Source organism: Pelodiscus sinensis, chromosome 11 (genome assembly GCF_049634645.1).
Source record: "Pelodiscus sinensis isolate JC-2024 chromosome 11, ASM4963464v1, whole genome shotgun sequence".
Classification (NCBI taxonomy): Eukaryota; Metazoa; Chordata; order Testudines; family Trionychidae; genus Pelodiscus; species Pelodiscus sinensis.
Genome location: NC_134721.1, coordinates 49489421 through 49509685, shown reverse-complemented (window position 1 = coordinate 49509685; position 20265 = coordinate 49489421).

The window sequence follows — 20265 nt, the reverse complement described above, 5'->3', positions numbered from 1 at the left end:
ACCACCCGCAATGCTGTAGTTGTCAAGTCTCTCTGATCTCTGGGGTTCTCGTGCTGGGATCTAATTTGGTATGGTGGTGTTCAGTAGGCTTACAGCCACTCGGACTGTCTTTTACTGTCACCATTCTTTACCACTAAGCTCTGGAGGCTGGAGATGTAGTTTCCATACACCCAATACACTGGGGTAGCCTTTGTATTTCTTACCTTTCACCTGGATTCTTTGAAACATTGTTACATGTCTTATAAGAGTTTTTCTATAGGACGTCACTAAACCCAATTCCCCTCCAGAAGTGGCACAACGTCCAGAATTCCTCTCTTTCAGACCAATTCAGGCTGCTGTTCCAACCCAGTCTTGCTATGTCCCCGAGAAGTGGAGCACTCTACTACAGCAGTTCCGAGTAGTGCTGACAGCCATTGGCACTGCAGATTATGCTCCAATGGTCTCAGTGCTACTCATGGCCATCTGATGAAAGCTTTCCTCTTCCCCAAACTCCTGGGATGCTCCTTGGGCCTGGGTTGCCTGCTACAACTAAAACTTAAGATTTTCCTATTTTTGTAGTGGGAGGAAGAGACCAGAGAACTTTGAACGGTTCTGTACTCCATGGGTAAACAGAGACCCTAGTACTGCCAGACTTTGCCTGCAGTAATCCCTTGTAATTGCTCTCTGTCATATGTGCTTTCTGCACTAACAATAGCAACATTTGATATTCAAACTCCCAACTCTGCCCCTCTCCTCCACACACATTCAGAGATCAAATCATTCCTCAGTAGCTCCATAGCTCTCAAAAGAAAAAATTTTGGAGCCTTCTGACCCTCATGAACCCACCAACAATAACTAGGTCCATCTCAGCATCTATCAATTCTTCACAGAGAGAAAACCCCCACATAATTACCAGCTTTTCTTTTTAAGCTGTGTTCCCTCTCTCTCCTTTATCTTGAAGGGGGAAATAAAAAATCCATTCACTCCAACAGGTTTCAATAGGGGCTAAACACTATGTCCCTAATTTCCTTTCCAATAGTCCTTATTAACAGTTTTCCAGTGCTGGCATCTATATAAAGATGAATCCACTGTATAATATATGGGGACCTGAGATTAATTTATTCTCAGAAATGTCATCCAGTAGACATTTTAGCAAATCTAAAAAACCATGTCTCTCACAGCAAAGAATTCACCATTTACACCCAGGTATTAATAGCCTAGTATGTGGTATGATTGTCCAATCAAATCCATTGTTACTTTTCATCGGTGAAAGATTATTTCTCTTATGGAAGGACTACAGGTGCCATGGAGGCGTGTTTACTACACCAGGAACAAGAAAATTGGCTGTGCTTAGCCATGGTGAAAGCTAGTCTCTGACAGAGCCACTTACCTAAGGTCTCCTTATGTTCAGTGCTTCATAATGGCACTGAAAGGACAGGAAAGCCTGAGGCTGAAGGGGGAGGGAGGAAAGGGGAACTAGCGAAGCACAGACTTTGCACTGTATGGCGTGCACAACCAGGATGAGTTTGCCTCAGGCGTAGTGAGGAAGGCTTGCTGTTTTATTATGTGAAAAGCGTGAACGCCCTTGTGCCAGAGAGCATTTCACAGTTGCACCATAGGCAGCAGCTTAGACCTATGATTTATAGGTTTGCTGCAACACTTTCATTTTAAATCACTCACCTGGCTAAAGTCAAAATATACCTCCCAGCACTGATCTAGAGGGTCTCAGTTGGGTACTTGCATTAGATATCCTAACTCTAGAGATGCAAAGTGCCAGCTCATCCATCTTGGACCATGCACAGTTGTTCCTGACTGTATATTTACACTGATTTCTCCAGTCCCCATTTTGAGTGTACCTAGCAATGAGATTTCCATCACTTCCCTTGTCACGATCAATCAATAGCACTCAGCGGACATTTTTTTCTGGATACAAAATGTAAATTTTCCCTTTCTTAACTTCCCATTACACCCCTTTTTACTGTTCTAGGCATTGGCATATCTGCTACATGTGTTCCTCTTCAGTTTCAGTGAAGTATGTTACTTTTCAGAGAGTGGGGAAATCAGCTTTACTGGTGACCTGAGAAACCCATCTAAGAGGGATCACTAGATTAACATGTCAACAAGGGCCAGCTTTAGACATTACTTGAGACTAGCGGAGGATTTTAAAAACAGACTGACAGTGTTTGCCTAGAACACACCACCCTACTCTGAGAATATTGAACAAAGTTCTACTGAAGCACTCTCTCACTGGATAGAAACAATGCAGGTGTGGGCATCTCTTTTATTGGACAAGCTGAAAGGTACGAGCTTTCAAGCTCGACAGAAAGGAAAGGCAGGATCAATGCTCTGAACAGCTGGTAGAATTGCTTATTCCTACAGGAGTGAATGTCCTCTGATAAAGAGTCTCAAAGGGGTAGCCATGTTACTCTGTAACTTTAAAAACAACACATAGTCCTGGGGCACCTTAGAGCCTAACGAATTAGAGAGAGAGAGTATTGTATGCTTTTGTGGGTAAGACCCACCTCATCTGCCCCTGAAACATTCATTCACATGGATGACCACACTGAAGAACGACTTGCCTGAGCAGATGCTGATGAAGCAGGCCATGAGGTTACATTTTCCTATATTGCAGGGGTGGCCAACCCATTTAACAAAGAGCCAAAACAGCGGCGGAAAAAATGTGAAGAGCCTCACCAGAATTGTGAGGCTCCCTCCCTCCCCAAAAAAAATATGGGCACAGCTCCAACCTGATAAGCCCAGGGAAACCAGGAGCCAGGGAGGAACCACCGGGGGATAAGGGCCATTTGTGGGGGGGCGCAGGAGCGGCTTCGCAAGCCGCATTTTTGGAGGGCAAGAGCTACATGCAGGTCGTGAGCCATGGGTTGGCCACAGCTGCTATATCGGATTTGAAAGCCTGAGTCCACATTTTGAGTTGAGTGCAAGAAGCGCTCAGACAAGAGGGTGGTGCAGAGTGGCTGACCTGGTTCTGAGTCAGTCCTACAGCACTATTTAAAATCAGCCTTGTAGGTCTGTCAGTGGCTGTCCAAGAGCCATGGTGAACCCTGAGCATGTTTCCTTTCCTCAGACCCTGCCCCTGCCTCAAGAGAGGAGGAAGTGGTTGTGGTGTTTCTACAGCACCCACTCATTCCCTGGGTGGGAGCACAACACTCAATTGACCTGCTAAGCCTATGTGTAGGGCAATGCAGCAGGGCTCCTGACTTTTTGTCTTGTCGGATGTCCTATAGTTTTCGAATTGTTCAGTTTGCCTGCATGCAGCTGAGTTCAATAATTTTTCATTCACTTATAATCAGGTGCTTTTCTTAATATCTTCAATACATTTTCATCCGCTTATTAGTTTTTCCCCCAACCCTTATTTCCTAAGCATTCACAATTTCTCTGGAATACAGCACTGCGTGTGCCCCGCAGATAATGTCCTTTAATGTCACTGAGAACTCAGAAGAGGGTCTCCTTTCTCCCAAGCAATGGGACTTTAAATTTTGCAACTAATTTGACAAATGAGAGTGAACACAAACACTTGCCAATTGTAATTTGCAAAGTCTTGACTAATAATTAACCTTTCTAATTGATAATATAATACTAGCAGCCTGTTCAATGCCCCTTAAAATATATCCTCTCTAATAATCTTGTGGTAATAGAAGAGATAGCGACCAGCGGTTTGAGTAGCAGCATTATCTTTCCTTTTGTTTGTTGACACTTGCTTTTAAAGTGCAGTGACCCAAGGTAAACTTGTCATTGTGGCTGCTCTCCATTTAATAAGTGTTATTTGATATTCCTGAGCTAGTTAGAGAGGCTCAAATTGTAGCCTTCTTTTTATGAAAATTCCCCTGATTTTGCCACCAATAGCTTTTGTATACTGATAAAAAAAATCCTTTAATGTTATTTACAGATCCTCACACTTAATTAACTGTAAAGGCTATAAATCCTATCAAGACTAGAATATATGGAATCTCATTAGTATGTTTCAATAGTGATGGAGGTGCCAAACTGGATTAAGTTACATTAAAGAATTGGATAGTAATCAGGTCCCCATACTCCCAATTCAACTCAGTCTGCATTATTCCATACACTACAGTACAGCACAAGTATTCGCAACTACCCTACCAAGCTTATAAGTACATGGAGAAAAAAAGATTAGCAATGATCCACTTGACCCTGAATCTGTACAAATAAAAAGTAGTTCATGGATCATCCGTAGCCAGCACACGTGGAGTGAGACCTTGCCAGGTCTTAGAATACAAGACTGGCCATACTGGCTCAGACGAGTGGTCCGTCTAGCCCATAGCCTATCTTCAGACTGTGGCCAATTCCAGATGTTTCAACAGGAGCAGAACAGGGCAATTCCCATTCAAGGGATGCCTCCTCTGCTCCACTCAAACAAACCAGCCAGATCTCCCCATGTTGGCACAATCACCTGTGCTCTTTATTTACCATAAACTTTCCAGAGACAAACAGCCTATTTGCCCATAAGGCCTAGGCTTATTCAGCCAGCTCCAATTCCCTTTCTTGATTGGAGCTGGTCAGACAGAGGCCTGGCTCAAATTTCCTCAGCCAGCACCTTGTCGCACTGCCACTGCACACTGAGCAGGTGTTTTCAGAGAACCATCCACAATGACGTCAAGATCTCTTTCTTAAGTGCAGTAGCTAATTTAGACCCCGTCATTTTGTACCACTTTAACATTCATTTCAATAGCCAGTTTATTGCATGGTCATCCAGTTTTGCGAGATCCCATTGTAACTCTTCAGAGTCAGTTTTAGATTTAATTAGCTTGAGTAATTTTCTATGATCAGTTTCCCTGCCTGTATGAAAAAAGATACGAGGTCTCTTGCTTCTTGTTCCACTGCAGAACTGGAGCAAGGGGGGAGAGGAAGAGACTGGGGGAGCAGTTTGCTGATGTACATAATGATGTTCTGGGCACCATATTTCAAAAACAATGTGGAGAAATTGAAGAAGGTCCAGAGAAGAGCAACACAAATTTTTAAAGGTCTAGAAAACATGAGCTATGAGGGAAGGCTGAAAGAACTGGGTTTGTTTAGTTTAGAAAAGAGAAGACTGAGAGGGGACATGATAGCGGTTTTCAGGTACCTAAAACGGTGTCACGGGGGGAGGGGAGGAATTGTTTTCCTTGGCCTCTGAGGATAGGAGAAGAAGCAATGGGCTTAAACTGCAGCAAGGGAGACATTAGTTTAGACATTAGGAAGAACCTCCTAACTGTCAGGGTGGTTAAATACTGGAATAAGTTGCCTAGGGAGGTTGTGGAATCTCTATCTCTGGAAATATTTAAGAGCAGGTTAGACAGACACCTGTCAGGGATGATCTACATGGTGCTTGGTCCTGGTGTTTGTCTACCCCATCACAGCAGTACTATCATCCCTTTTGAACGGATGAAGCAGAAGGGCAAGATGCCTACAAAGCAATTATAACACCCATGGCTAGCTTAGACATATTGAGGGACCTTGGCAAGGGCATATAGGGGAAGTCTGGGGCAATGCTGGAGACTGAACCCACATCTCCCAATTCTCTGTGCAGCTTCTCAGCCACCAGGTCATCCTCTCTGTCATAGCCACCTTTACACATAGAGGAGCATGAGACACAAGGGAACACTTACAGGTGCTCACTGCCCAGTGAATTGGTGCTATTAATATGAAAGCTTCTCTTCTCTGTAAGAGCATGAAACATTAGACGAGCCAGGTTTTAGCTACAAACAAGAAGAGAGCTATCCATCATGCTTGCAGCTTTCCCAGGAATACCAGCTATAGGAAAGACATTAAATTGCTGCATGTCCATAGGTACAAATGCTAGAGGCAGATAGTATTTTGAGTCTGTTTCTCTGCAGATGTGGAAATTTTGGTATGCTATTGAGTCTCTACATACTGGGCAATTTCTTATCATTTAAAAAGCAAAGAAAAAATTAGCTGCAAACCAGACAGTGAATCAGGATGTCATCCAGCTGATAAGAACCCCATTATTTTGGCAAAATGCTGCAGTCAGCATTTGTACTTACAGCAAAGCAATCAGACAGAGTTGGAGGGAGGAAAGGAAGTCTCCTAGTACTGGCACAATAAGAAAGTGTTTCTCAGTCTTCTCCAGATCTAGTCCTGGGCCTCCAGGTACAAAGCATGGCACATTTTAAATGTCACTCAAGAGTGAAAAGTTCAGTTCCCAGAAAATATTTTTCTAAAATGTAGATTCAGCATACAAACAGGAGAGGAACATATGTTAGACCCAAATGTGCCCTCAGGTCACCTTTTTTAAAATCATAAAATGGTTTTAAAATGTGCTAAAATGCAAATGCCGAGATGCTTTATGAGATCTGTCTGGGAAGTCAAGCAGTCATAGTGTTCTATTGACATTGTTAGCAATCAAATAATATTTCTTCCATGAAGATTTTGTCAACTGTCAGATGCCAAGGGCAGTTGCAAGATGTGAATACCTTGGTGGAGAGGGGGAGTTGAGGTGGGAAGAATATGTTACAGGTTGTCTGGAGGTGAAACAATGAAGCATTGGCTTCCCAAATAGCCAGGTTGACATATTAGCCAACAATGGCCCGACTCCTACAATTGGTTCTATACAGGCAGAGTCTGGTGCCCACAGGGAGAATGACTGAGTGAACAGAGCCTATTCATTACAGGATACTCCATTGCACTCATCAGTGAAAGAAAGTCAATGAATATGGACAAGTAAGCCACATGGAGAGAGAGAGAAGATTAGATATATTTTAGGTGTGATGTTTGTCTCTTCTGATTTGCTGTCACTTATGGGTCAATCCCTATGTTCAAAAATTACAAGGTATTATTTTCCAATTGAATGTCAACTAACTAAGGCCTTACGCATTCTCTGTGACACATCTATTCAGAATGACTGAACTGAATTTAGTAGTTAATTTAGACCAGAATTAGACATACAATTTCCACTGGGGGTCATTCATCCTGATAGCGGAGGCAGAGAAGGGGGAATTCTAGAAATGGTTTACCTCTTTGTGAAATAGTTTTCAAATTTTGTATTTTATCTCAAAGCTTTCTTGAGCACTGCTCTGATCATATTTTAAACGTGCCAACTATTGTATTACTTCAGTTGTCATCTTTGATCAAGTTATACCATCGAAATAGCTTTAGATAATCTTTGAGGCATATAAATCTCACTTTTTTGAAACTGCTTTTGCTCCTCACTTAGCTCTTGAAGGGACTGTGGACTTTTTATTATGGCCTGGTCTCTCTCTTCTTCTAGATTAGCTAATGCACTGGTTTTCTGAGGTGTGTTGGTATGAATTGTACATACTATGCGGCTGTGTCTACACTGGCACCCTTTTCCGTAAAAGGGATGCTAATGAGACACTTTGGAATTGCAAATTCCGCGGGGGATTTAAATATCCCCCGCGGCATTTGCATGAACATGGCTGCCGCTTTTTTCCGGCTCGGGGTTTTGCCGGAGAAAAGCGCCAGTCTAGACGGGATCTTGTGGAAAATAAACCCTTGAAAGTAGGAATAAGGGATCTTCCAGAAAAGGGCTTATTTTCCGCAAGATCCCATCTAGACTGGCGCTTTTCTTCGGCAAAACCCCGAGCCGGAAAAAAGCGGCAGCCATGTTCATGCAAATGCCACGGGGGATATTTAAATCCCCCGCGGAATTTGCAATTCCAAAGTGTCTCATTAGCATCCCTTTTACGGAAAAGCGTGCCAGTGTAGACACAGCCTGCATGTTTACCCCAAATATAGCTTTGAAGTGCATATGGCACTCAGACTGCATACAGAACAAAGAAATTCTTATCTCCTTACACCCTGTGTAAGAACTACCTTCTAGCAGATGGATCAGGAAGTGAATGATTACAGTGGACAGGAAGCCATTTACATGGTTTCCATTAACTCTACCCATTAACATTTGATTTTTTTCCTTACACTGAGTGACTTCCTAGGGCACGTCTACACTGCACCCTAAACTCAAAATAAGATATTCAATTTGTGTTACGCAAATTGTGTAACTTATTTCAATTTTAATTTAAAATAGCTTATTTTGAAATGTGGCGTGTCTACACAGCACCAAATTTTGAAATAACGCACTATTTCAAGCCATCCCTTATTCCTCGTGCAATGAGGTTTACCAGAATGGTGAAACAGCACCCATTTTGAAAAATATTTGCGCTTGTGTAGACGCAGGGTAGCTATTTTGGGATACCAGAGGTATTCCGAAATAGCCTTGCAGTGCAGATGTACCTTAGTGCAAAGCTGATGCACACTTAGACTATGTCTACACAGCAACATTATTTCAAAATAACTAGTATTATTTCAAAATAACATGGTCCTCATCTATAGAGCAAACAGTTATTTTGACATTATGTTGAAATACTGTCGAGCTGCAGGGCTTCTTACTCCAACTCCTGTAACCCTCATTTTATGAGGAGTAAAGGAAATCAGAAGAAGAGTGCTCTATGTGGAAATAAGTGCTGCGTAGACAGCACCAAAACTCGAAGTAAGCTATTTCAAAATAAGCTAGGCAATTGGTGTAGCTCAATTTGAGTAGCTTATTTCGTGTTAAGACGTGCTGTGTAGACACGCCCTTAGTTGTGAAGGCTCATCCTCCAATTGCTCTTGAGAAAGATAGGATTATTATTAACTAAAAATATGACTGTCCAAAATTAGCAATGGGCAAAACTCCCCTAAAATTCAAAGGGATTTAGGAGATCTTCAAGATCGAAACCTGCTTCCAGAGTTGTGGGTTACTTTCAAAGTGAGAATGGGCCTATTTGGACACAACAAATCCTCTATAAAACCATTCTGATTATATTTAACCAGTGTATTAGAGGAGACCACTCTACTCAGATGCTAATTTGACAACGTATTTAGCATTTTTTTCAATTATTACCGAAGAAAAGTTATTCAGTTGTACACATACTAGCAGTCTTAATTTTATACAGTTCATCCTTTGCTCTTGGCTTCTAAAAAGCCGAGATTATTGTACTACAGTTAAAAATTAAAGCTAAGAATATTTGAGGTCATTGAAGACCCTATTTTGACCAGTGCAAGATTCTTCCCTAGGGCTATCCTTGTCCTTTAGATACCCCAAGTTGAATTCTCACTGACCTCCTTGGAATTTAGAAGCTGAAGGAATGTCAGCTCAGGCTCTCTTTCATTGTCCTGGCTAACACTTAAGCACAGCCCCAGTTCAGCACAAGACGCAAGGACATTGTCTTCAGCGAGTTATATACATGCCACAGGATTTGCAAATATAGTGCCCTAACCTGTAAATGGCTTAATATGAAAGAAGTAGCCCTCATGGATTAAAAAAAAAAAGAGTTACAGATTTTCTTCATGCACAGCTATATATTTCACTTTATCCTGACAACAGAGCTGGCTCAATAATATAGATATAAAAAAGAGGAATAATTTATTCAGTGATTAGTGGAGTGAAAAAACCTTAATCTATTAATAAACCATGAACCTGGTCAACTAATGAAGACATTTACTCAAAATTAACTTATTCAACTTTGATGGAGAAAAAAAGGCACAAACATTTGAAATTACTATTCTACCTCATCTAATACAAAGCTGTGTCTTCTTTTAGCTATAGCTTCTATACAAAGTGCACAGTGAGCTAATTAATCTTGTAGTCAAACTGGGAATCTTTTAGCAGATTGCAAAGGCAATGGATGCAACACTCAATTAAAACCCATATTAACTAAGGAATGCATTGTCCCCTTTGGGATGCCTACCCTTTTCTAGTTATTATTTTGCTTTATTAATTATGAATAGTATTTACATAAAATGCCAGTGGGAATCTAATAAGAAATTAATGCATTGACTCCCACCAGAGATGTTAGATTTTCTGAACCTATTTTCATTACCTAGAATTAAAAATGAATAAACTACTTGGCAGTACTGCCTATCACATGCACCTGCTCTCACTGGTTGCCACTAAATATGAAAAAATTCAGGTAAACATAAAACAGCAGGGGAGTTAGCTAGAGACATTTAGAGAGTAAACATTCTCAAAAGCAATGAGTCATTGCATGCTTTAAGCACTCTTAGGAAAAAGACAAACATCTAGCATGGCTATGAAAAAAGCTTTAACAATTGCAACATTACAAAGAATGCTTCACAGATTCTCCCATATAAAAGTACCACCCCCAAACAGCTTGCAAAACCAGTTAATTATACTCAGTTTGTGAGCTCTGAGCTCTTTGTTCTGTTTTTGTACAGTCCCTAGCACGTTGGAATTAAGGATGTTAAATAACGATTAATTTACTAGTCGAGTAGTCAATGGAATTTCCAGCGACTATTCGACTAGTCGATAGGCACTTCCACAGGCCTCCTTTGAAATAGAGCCACTGGGGCTCTTGTGCATTTCAAAATTGGAACTCTGTGAGCAGCCTGGGCAGCCAGCAGGAAGTCCTGCTGACTCTGGGCTCCATGTGGGCATTTCCTCTGAAATGCACAAGAGCCCGGTGTGACAGATTTGAAATGTACAAGAGTTCCCAGCAGGGGCTCTTGTGCATTTCAAAGTAGAAGCACCTGCATGGAGCCTGGGGTCAGCAGGAGACTTAGAGCATGGCATTTCCCCAGAACCCAGGACCAACTGGGGACTCCCCAGCTGACTTTGGACTCTGCGTGCTTTGAAATGCCGTGCTGGAGCTCAGGATCACCTGGGGAGTCCCCAGCTGAACCTGGGTTTGGTGGAAATGCCATGCAGAGCCTGGGGTCAGCTGGGGTCCTTCCGGCCACATTAGGGCTGCGGTGACGTCTGTACCGTTCTATTCCCTTCTTGACTTTCTGATCGCTCACACCTGTGTCCAAACACAATTCCGTGGAGGAGATGCAAGGAGGAATGGAACCCCGCTCACTGTTGGCTTTGTAGCTAGAGTAATAACAAGCAGGAAGGCCCAAATCAAAAGGTATTTTAGGTGCCTAACTCTAGATTCCTTTGAGGATCTGGGCTTAAGTCCTTGCAGAAGAGCCAACAGATCTGCACCCATGAAGAGGATACTTACCATCTTTTCAGAGTGGAACTGCACTACATTACGATGCTATGCTTGGGGCAGGGGTGGGCAATAATTTTTCAGAAATTTTTGAAGTGGTCCTGGGCCGCCCTGGAAGGGGTGGGAGCTCAGGTGGAAGGGGCGGGACCGGTACACTTCCGTGCTTCCCCACCCACAGACCCTGATTGGTCTGTGAGCGGGGGAGCGTGTGAAGTCTTTGCCCCGTCCTGTCTCCTCAGAGAGACCTGCCAGCTGTTCTGACTCTTAAGTGCCGAGCTCCTTGCAGGGCAGGAAGAGATTTTGCGTGCTTTCCCCCACCTCCAGGCCCTGACTGGCCTGGGGGTGGGGAGAACACGAAGTCTCTCACACCCTGCCCTCTGGCACATGGTGCTCAGAGTCATCCACCAGGATTGACTGTAAGCACCACGCACTCCCCCATCCTGAGGCCCTAATTGGCCCACAGGTGGGGAAGCAGCAAAACATCCATAGCCCAGATCTGGTCTGCAGAGACCCTTTTGCCCATCCCTGGCCTGGGGGACGAGACTTATTTTATCAAGTTCTTTTTCCTTGAAAAATGTCATATATGCCTCCCTTCATATATATACAGGCATAAGAATCATGCAGCCCTGATGCAGCCCCGTCCTTTCCTTTGCATCATTCTGTTATTTAATGAATTGCTTTGCTTATTTATTTGTTTACCCAACTGATTTCAAACGAGGCCCTTGGGGCCATCATTTGTTAAGCAGTGAAATTTCAACGTGGAGTTCGGATTAACAGTTCCATGTGACAACATCACTTGGATTCCGAACAAGTGCAGGGAACATACTTGTGAGGTTTTGTCCACGTAATATTTTTCTGAACAATTACTGCACATGGTGAAATAGCACTAAGCTCTTTATTTAAAAACATATTTGAGACATGAAAACCTTCACTGTAAGTGGAAAGAAAAAGATGCCAAAAATAAATTCTAAATGGAAGGTGCATGTGAGTACAGAGCATAAAGGAGAAAATATGGCCAGGAGTCTTCTGGATACCCATTTGGTTAACTACATGCTCCTCCCATGGAGGTGATGGGGGGAGAAGGGGAGGGAGTGTTCATAACTATGTGTATAAACAAAAAAAACATTTTAGAAAAATCAAAACATGTAATAGATAGCTGTTCATCCAAAATACAATACAATTAGGCTGTGTCCAGACTCAGGGGTTTTTTCGGGAAAAGTAGCCTTTTCCCGAAAAAACTTCCCCTGCGTCCAGACTCAAGCCGCGTTCTTTCGAAATAATTTCGAAAGAACGCGGCTTTTCTTTCGATGGCGGTAAACCTCGTTTCACGAGGAAGAACGCCTTCTTTCGAAAGTTCCTCTTTCGAAAGAAGGCGTTCTTCAATGTAAATCGGGCTTCCTCGAAAGAGAGCATCCAGACTCGCTGGGTGCTCTCTTTCGAAAAAGCGGATTGCTCTTTCGAAAGATCCGCCTGCAGTCTAGACATAGCCTGAGATATTAGTGTTCAGGAATGTTCATTCCAAACGTTATCAGAAAAAGAGCTAACTCTTAGCTTTATCACCATGCTGGGCAGTACAGGTTGGACCTCTCTGGTCTGGCAGCATCAGGACCTGACTGGTCCTGGATGAGGGATTTTGCCGGACCAGGCAAGGTCATTTCTGGACACCCTGCTGCCGGCCCCCCTGACCGGCCCACTGGTCTCCTGGTTGGCCTGGATCCCGCTGGGCAGCTGCACATGCCGCGCTGGAGATCCGGATCCCATCGGGCAGCCGTGTGCACGTCTCCCAACCCCACTGGGCAGACCTGCTGCCACACGCTGATAGTGGATTTGCTGCGGGCAGCCCATTGCCTTGCTGGCCCTGCAGGGATCCTTGCCACTGGCCCTCCACCAGGACTCCTTTGTCCTGCAACATCTGTGCTGGACCATGGGTGTTATTGGACCAGAGAATCCCGGGTAAGAGAGTTTCAACCTGTGGTTTGCTTTGACTTCTCCTCAGATGCCCCTGAAAGCTCCCTTCAGTCTTCTGAAACAAAAAACAGGACTGTGTAGCACTTTAAAGACTAACAAGATGGTTTAATAGGTGATGAGCTTTCGTGGGCCAGACCCACTTCCTCAGATCAAATAGTGGAAGAAAATTGGATACATCTTGGATACAAATTGGATGAAGAAAATCTTCCACTATTTGATCTGAGGAAGTGGGTCTGGCCCACGAAAGCTCATCACCTAATAAACCATCTTGTTAGTCTTTAAAGTGCTACACAGTCCTGTTTTTTGTTTCAGCTGCACCAGACTAACACGGCTACATTTCTACCACTATTCTTCAGTCTTCTGAAACTCTGTTTTGGTCAAGCTCTGATAAAGTACTGAAAAGGTCAGCATAGGACTCTTCCAGAACTTCAGGGAAAAAGATCCTCATTAAACTGTCATCTTAATTTGTAGCAAACAAAGCAATACAACTGTAGATTTGATCAAAGAAGAATTTAGAGCTTCATCTTAAAGACAATTGTTACCTATTATAAATAGGAAGTTAGAGGTTGGAGATATTGTGGAGGGAACAGATGCCCTGCTTAGCTGCACACTAGAACTTAGATTATACTCTTATGCTAAACCTCTTCAGTCCAGCACCCTTGGGACCTGACCAGTGCTGGACCAGAGAATTTGACAGACCACAGGAGGTCAATACTGTCTAGCAGCATTACCCACACTTCCACTGCTTACTGGGCTCTTAGAAGACATTTAGGGGTAAATTAGAGCTAAATAACAGCACAGAACACTGAGAGCCAGGACTGGTGGCTATAAACAAATGTTAGGGGACTGCAGAAAACTTGGCCACACCCATGATAAAATCATGCTGGACCAGAGAGTACCAAACTAGAGAGGTTCAACCTGTACTATATAGACCTGCTCGAATTAATCATACTTAAATCCAAGAATCCTGTTTTAAACATAGCGTACAAATAAAAGAGACCTTTCTAGACTTCCAAATGATTTCCCACAGAGTAACTGTACTAAAATAGGATTTACTAGAAGTTTTATATGATCCATTTCACTTCCTATATGTTATTACACCAGATGTGACATATGGTAAAAATCCGAACAACTATTATAGATTTTTAAAGTCACCATCAGAGAAGCTGTATTAAGGAAACTTAAGAACAATCAGCCCCAAAGAGGCATTCTCTACTGTATATGACGCTATCCACACATGACAATGGGGCATAGTCTAAATTGCTGAGACTATCTACAGAACTCTGACAGCAGGAATTAACAAGTGGCCTGGATACCACAATTCACACAGTAGTGTAGACAATGCACAAGAAAACAGATGGGCAATTAGTAATAGGGGCCTAGACCCTGCCAACATTCATGCAGGTGTGTAATTTTACTCATATAAGCAGTACCACAATGGGCGCACTCACAGGAATTGGTTTTGAACTCAAATGCATAGGTGTTTTCAAGATCAGGGCCCAAGACACTAAATACATTGATGACTTACATCAAGGATTCAAGAGGCTCATAAACAGTCAAGTGGGTGCATGCAAAATGGCAAGTGAGCCCTGTAATTAAGGCTCTGGCTTTTTTCAGCACCAAGAAAAATAAAGTCCATTAGCAGACCTTTCCCAGCATTTCCTTTGCATTATACATTCAACTCGATTTCAGTCTGTCCCTGAGTTATCCTTTCCTAAACATGCTCCTCTGTTCTAGTCCGACGCTGCTAATGACTAGCTTGTCATTAAATCCTCCTGCAACACTCACATTTGTCAACTCCCTGTTACTTCAGCATAATGAAACACACCAGCTGTCCTGCAAAGGAGTAATTAATGAACATGCTTAATTGAATGGCACTGTAGAACAGATCCTCAGCTGGTATAAATCTGTATAGTTCCATTGAGTTCAGTGGAACCAAGTTAACTCACCCACTGAGGATCTGGTGCTACAGATAATCCTGGTCTGGTTCCCATGCTATTACTCACCGTACACAGTTAAACACACGTGTAAGTCTTTGGGGGATCAGGAGCTAAATGAAGACGTGTTCTTATATATTTGCTTTTATAGCTCTTTGGGCTCCCCAGCCCCACCTCTTCCTTTCCCCCCAGCTAAAGCATCATTTCTGATGTCTCACACATTGCTCTGCCTCAGGACTGAGGGGGTTAGCACTGCTCCCTCACACTGTGGAGTTTTATACTGAGAATAAGGCCAACTGTGCCTTAGGAGGCTTCTGTCAGTATAGCAATGCCAGCATAATACTCCTAGGATATGTCTAGACTGCATCCCTCTATTGGCAGAGGGATGCAGCTTAGGCAGGTCGACATTGCAAATGAGGCAGGGATTTAAATATCCTGTGCCTAATTTGCATAAAAATGGCCACCGCATTTTGCCAACTCAGCACTTTGTCTGCAAAAAGTGGCAGTCTAGAGGGGGATCTGTCAAGAAAGAAAGCCTTTTTCAACAGATCCTTTAAACCTCCTTACAGGAGGCATAAGGGATCTGTCGAAAGAGGCTTTCCTTCTCGACAGATCCCCCTCTAGACTGCCACTTTTTGCCGACAAAGTGCTGAGTTGGCAAAATGCGGTGGCCATTTTTATGCAAATTAGGCACGGGATATTTAAATCCCTGCCTCATTTGCAATGTCGACCTGCCTAATCTGCATCCTCTGCCGACAGAGGGATACAGTCTGGACGTACCCCTAGTGTGGGCGCAGGCAAAGCTGCACTTTTGCTGGAAGAGCTTATTCTCATGCTCTTTGCAGGTCTGATTGTAGGTATGCATGGGGCTTTTGCTGACACTGGGTATATCCCTCACAGATCATACCTTTCCACACTCCCAAATGACACAGCTAGAGCAGCAAAATTTTGCAGTAAGCTCAGGCCTCGGACAGTTGCTTTTTGTAAAGCATCCAGTGCTTGTAGGCAGGTAGGGGTACCACTTTGCTTAGAAAAAGAGCAAACTCTTCTCCTGCAGTCCACTCATGCCCCTTCCCTGAGGCATGGCTGTATTAACCATGCCAATAAAAACTGTATCAACCTACAATGTGGCTCTTCCTGTTATCAAACCCTAATTTGTCTTGCCTAGATAGCCACACCCATCTCCTTTTATCCTGAGGGAAGCACACCTGCTGCAGCAAAGCAGTTCGAATCAGCAGCATCTCTCTGAGGGATTCTAACACCTGCTTTACAACAGAACATGGCCACCTTTCCTCTTTTCATTGGAAAATAATTAGCTACTAATTATCTGGAGATAATCCTCAACTAATAGCCTGGAGCCAAATGGGAGTTGTGGTTTTGATCAACATTTTATAAATGTGTGTGTTTTCAGATAGGCAATTTCAGCAAGGAAATAAGGCTACCTCTCAGATAAAGAACAGCCACTGGAAGGTCAGCCTTTGCCCAGCAGGCAGTGATGCTGGAGCTGAATAAGTCCCAGGATATTAGAGAGAAGTAATATCTTTTCATGGACATTCAATATACCTGTCCAAGGGGGCTTCTGTATAGAAATCTATACGAACGGATGTCTTCCTGAAGTGAAGGAAGGACCCACATGTTGTTCTAGTGCCTACTGGGAGAAGAACTAAACCTATTAAGAGCCATCCCGCCTACAAAGCAGGAGCTACTGAGGAATGTGACCCTGTTTCTGATAGCTGGGAGCTGCAATAAGAGAGGGCTTTCTTACTGAAGTATAATGCACTTTGAAGCCCTGTGGTCACTTTCTTCAGACTCTTGCTATTCTGCCATGAACAAGTCAAGCAATAAGGAGGAATAGAGCAATCGGAAATCAGGGCAGGGTTTTTTTTCCTGTGGGCACTTGACCCTCTGAACCTAGATTCTTTCATTTTGGTTCAAATGAAAATTCAAATATATCAAGCAACAGTCACATACTTTGATGGTTCCCTGGGTCTTCCATACTCAACCCTGCCAGCCCAGCTAATGCAAATGTTGGTAAAAGCATTTACCTTTAATTACATAAAGAGATTGCTAAGATTTTGGGGAACATGGGAAAAAACAGATGGTGTTAAATGTGATACAACTGTTGTAGTGATTAATTGATACACTACAGGATATTGTTCTAATAGTGCAAAGAAAAGAAATAATGATCAGTTTTAACTCATTATTAATGTTCATTTTCCTTTCCAGAATTGCCTGCGGGCTAAGTCACTTATTAAGCATGACAGTAGAGCTTTAATATATCAGCTATAGATTCCAGTCACAGCAGTCTATTTCAATAATTGGGTTTCTTTTGGCTTCATTTTGACTAATAGCATGCTTATGGCAATTATTAAAATCTGTCTTAGCACAAAAATAGGCCATTTGAAATCTCACCTAAAATGGCAGACCCATGGACCTCTGTTAACTAATTTATCACTACATTTCATAACAGCTACTCGGAAAACACCTACCAGCTTGCATGACCAGCTCAGAACTGTCAACAATATTAACGAGGGTTCTTTCAGATATGTTTTGATGGTGCTCCAGTTCAGCAGCACAGCACACGTCAGGGTCTTATCACAGTTAAGAACAGGTGTACCCAACATTTTGGAGACATACATTTCAAACTTCTCCCAAGAGAAAAGAAATCAGCCTAACAATGTTTAGTTTTGGGTAGACCAACAACACTTTACCAAGCATTTACTGGATGTTATTGCCAGTGGCATTGGTTGGTGCAGATGCACGAAGGGAGCCATCTTCTGTCCTTGTTATACTCTAGGGCATATCTAGACTACGTTTTTCTTTCAAAGGAATATATACAAATTCGGCACGCTTCTGATCGCTTTTCAAAAGAGGTTTTTTCAAAAAAGCAAGCAGTCTAGACATGGTTCTTTCGGGGAATAAAAACCCTTTTTCGAAAGAGCGCTTCTTCCTCAAAAAATGAGGTTTACAGCATTCTTTTGAAAAAGGATTTTTTTCCCAAAAGAACCATGTCTAGGCTACTTGCTTATTCTAAAAAAAACTCTTTTGAAAAAGCAATCAGAAGAAGATGTGCAAATTCATGCCAAATTTGCATATCTTATTTCGAAAGAAAAACAGTCTAGACATGCCCTAAGAGTCTTACAATTCACAGAATCATAGAATCCTAGGGTTGGAAGAGACCTCAGGAGGTGATCAAGTCCAAACCCTTGCTAATAGCTGGACCAATTCCAACTAAAGCATCTCAGCCAGGGCTTTGTCAAGATGGAATTTAAAAACCTCTAGGGATAGAAATTCCATCATCTTCCCAGGTAACCCATTCCAGTGCTTCACCATCCTCCTAGTGAAACAGCTTTTTCCTAATATCCAACCTAGACCCTCCCACTGTAACTTGAGACCATTGCTCCCTGTTCTATCATCCGTCACCACTGAGAACAGCCTCCCTCCATCCTCTTTGGAACCTCCCTTCAGGTAGTTGAAGGCTGCAATCAAATCCCCTGTCGCTCTTTCGTAGACTAAACAAACCCAAATCCTTCAGTGTCTCCTCATAAGTCATGTGTTCCAGCCCCCTAATCATTCATGTTGCCCTCCACTGGACTTTCTCCAATGCAACCATATACTTTCTGTAATGGGTGGCCCAGAACTGGACACAATACTCCAGATGTGGCTACGCCAGTGCCGAATAAGGGGGAATAATCACTTCCTTAGATCTGCTGGCAATGCTCCTCCTAATGCACCCCAATATGCCGTGAGCATTCTTGGCCAAAATGGCACACTGTTGAGTCATAGCCTGCTTCTCATCCACTGTAATCCCCAAGTGCTTTTTCTGCAGAACTGTTACTTAGCCAGTCAGTCCCCAGCCTGTAACAATGCTTGGGATTCTTCTGTCCCAAGTGCAGGACTCTGCCCTTGTCCTTGTTGAACCTCATCAGTTTTCTTTTGGCCCAATCCTCCAATTTGTCTAGGTCACTATGGGCCCTATCCCTATGCTCCAATGTATCTACCTTTCCCCTCTCCCTCAGCTTAGTGTCATCTGCAAACTTGCTGAGGGTGTCATCCATCCCCTCAGCCAGGCCATCAGTAAAGATGTTGAACAAAACTGGCCCCAGAACTGGCCATTGGGGCATTCCACTTGATACAGACCATCAACCAGACATCAAGTCGTTGATCACTACCTGTTGAGCCTGATGGTCTAGCCAGCTTTCTATCCACCTTACAGTACACTGATCCAATCCATACTTCTTTAACTTGCTGCAAGATTACTGTGGGTGCCAGTATCAAAAGCTTTGCTAAAGATAAGGTATATCACATCCATTGCCTTTCCCATATCCCCTTCCCCATATCCCTTGGATAACCAGAGCTGAGTCAGTTGCATCTTGTGCTGTGCACATCCTAAAATTCGGTTCCCAGGGTTACAGGCAAAGCAAGTCCTGCAAGCCTGTTCATTTGAAGTTTTGAGTGTGATCATCTTGAACACTAGGAAGGCCCTCCCCCCACGTATCACTGGGCTTGTGCAATTAGGAAAGGGTGGGTCTTTGTAGCTGTTTGGAGTTCTAAGGTAAGTAAAACACAAAATGCAAAGCTCAGCTCAAGGAGTTTGGAGGGTGACCAGGTACTTCACACGCACTTTCAGGTAAGTCACTTTTACAAAAGTTTGTGTTTTGCTATCTCCAATGATTTGATTCAGTTGTCTCTGGCTGTTATATTACTTATATTTCTTACTGAGTTCCTATACAAGACACTCAGGGTATGTCTACACTACCACCCTAGTTCGAACTAGGGTGGTTAATGTAGGCAACCGGAGTTGCAAATGAAGCCCGGGATTTGAATTTCCCGGGCTTCATTTGCATGTTGCCGGGCGCCGCCATTTTTAAATGCCGGCTAGTTCGGACTCCGTAGTTCGGAATAGGAAGCCTAATCCGAACTACCTAGTCCGTGCCGTGTGTAGCCGCGGGCACGGAGTCCAAACTAGCCGGCATTTAAAAATGGCGGCGCCCGGCAACATGCAAATGAAGCCCGGGAAATTCAAATCCCGGGCTTCATTTGCAACTCCGGTTGCCTACATTAACCACCCTAGTTCAAACTATGGTGGTAGTGTAGACTTACCCTAATAGAGGAATGGCCCCTGCCAGGAGAAATTTATAGTTTTCATTCTCAATCCTGCCACCTCTTACACACAAGCATAACTTTTAGCAAGCAAGTATCCACTCACACTGACTTCAGTGACTCAAAGTCAGTCATGTGCACAAGTGTTGGCAGGCCTGAAGCTCATGGTCCTTGGGATAGCACCGTCCTTTGCTGTGACCCTTTTCACACTAGACAGTATCTCTTTGTTGAGATCAGGCTTTATGATGAAATAGAAATAGCACTCTGCAAGTGCTGCCAGCATTCCCATT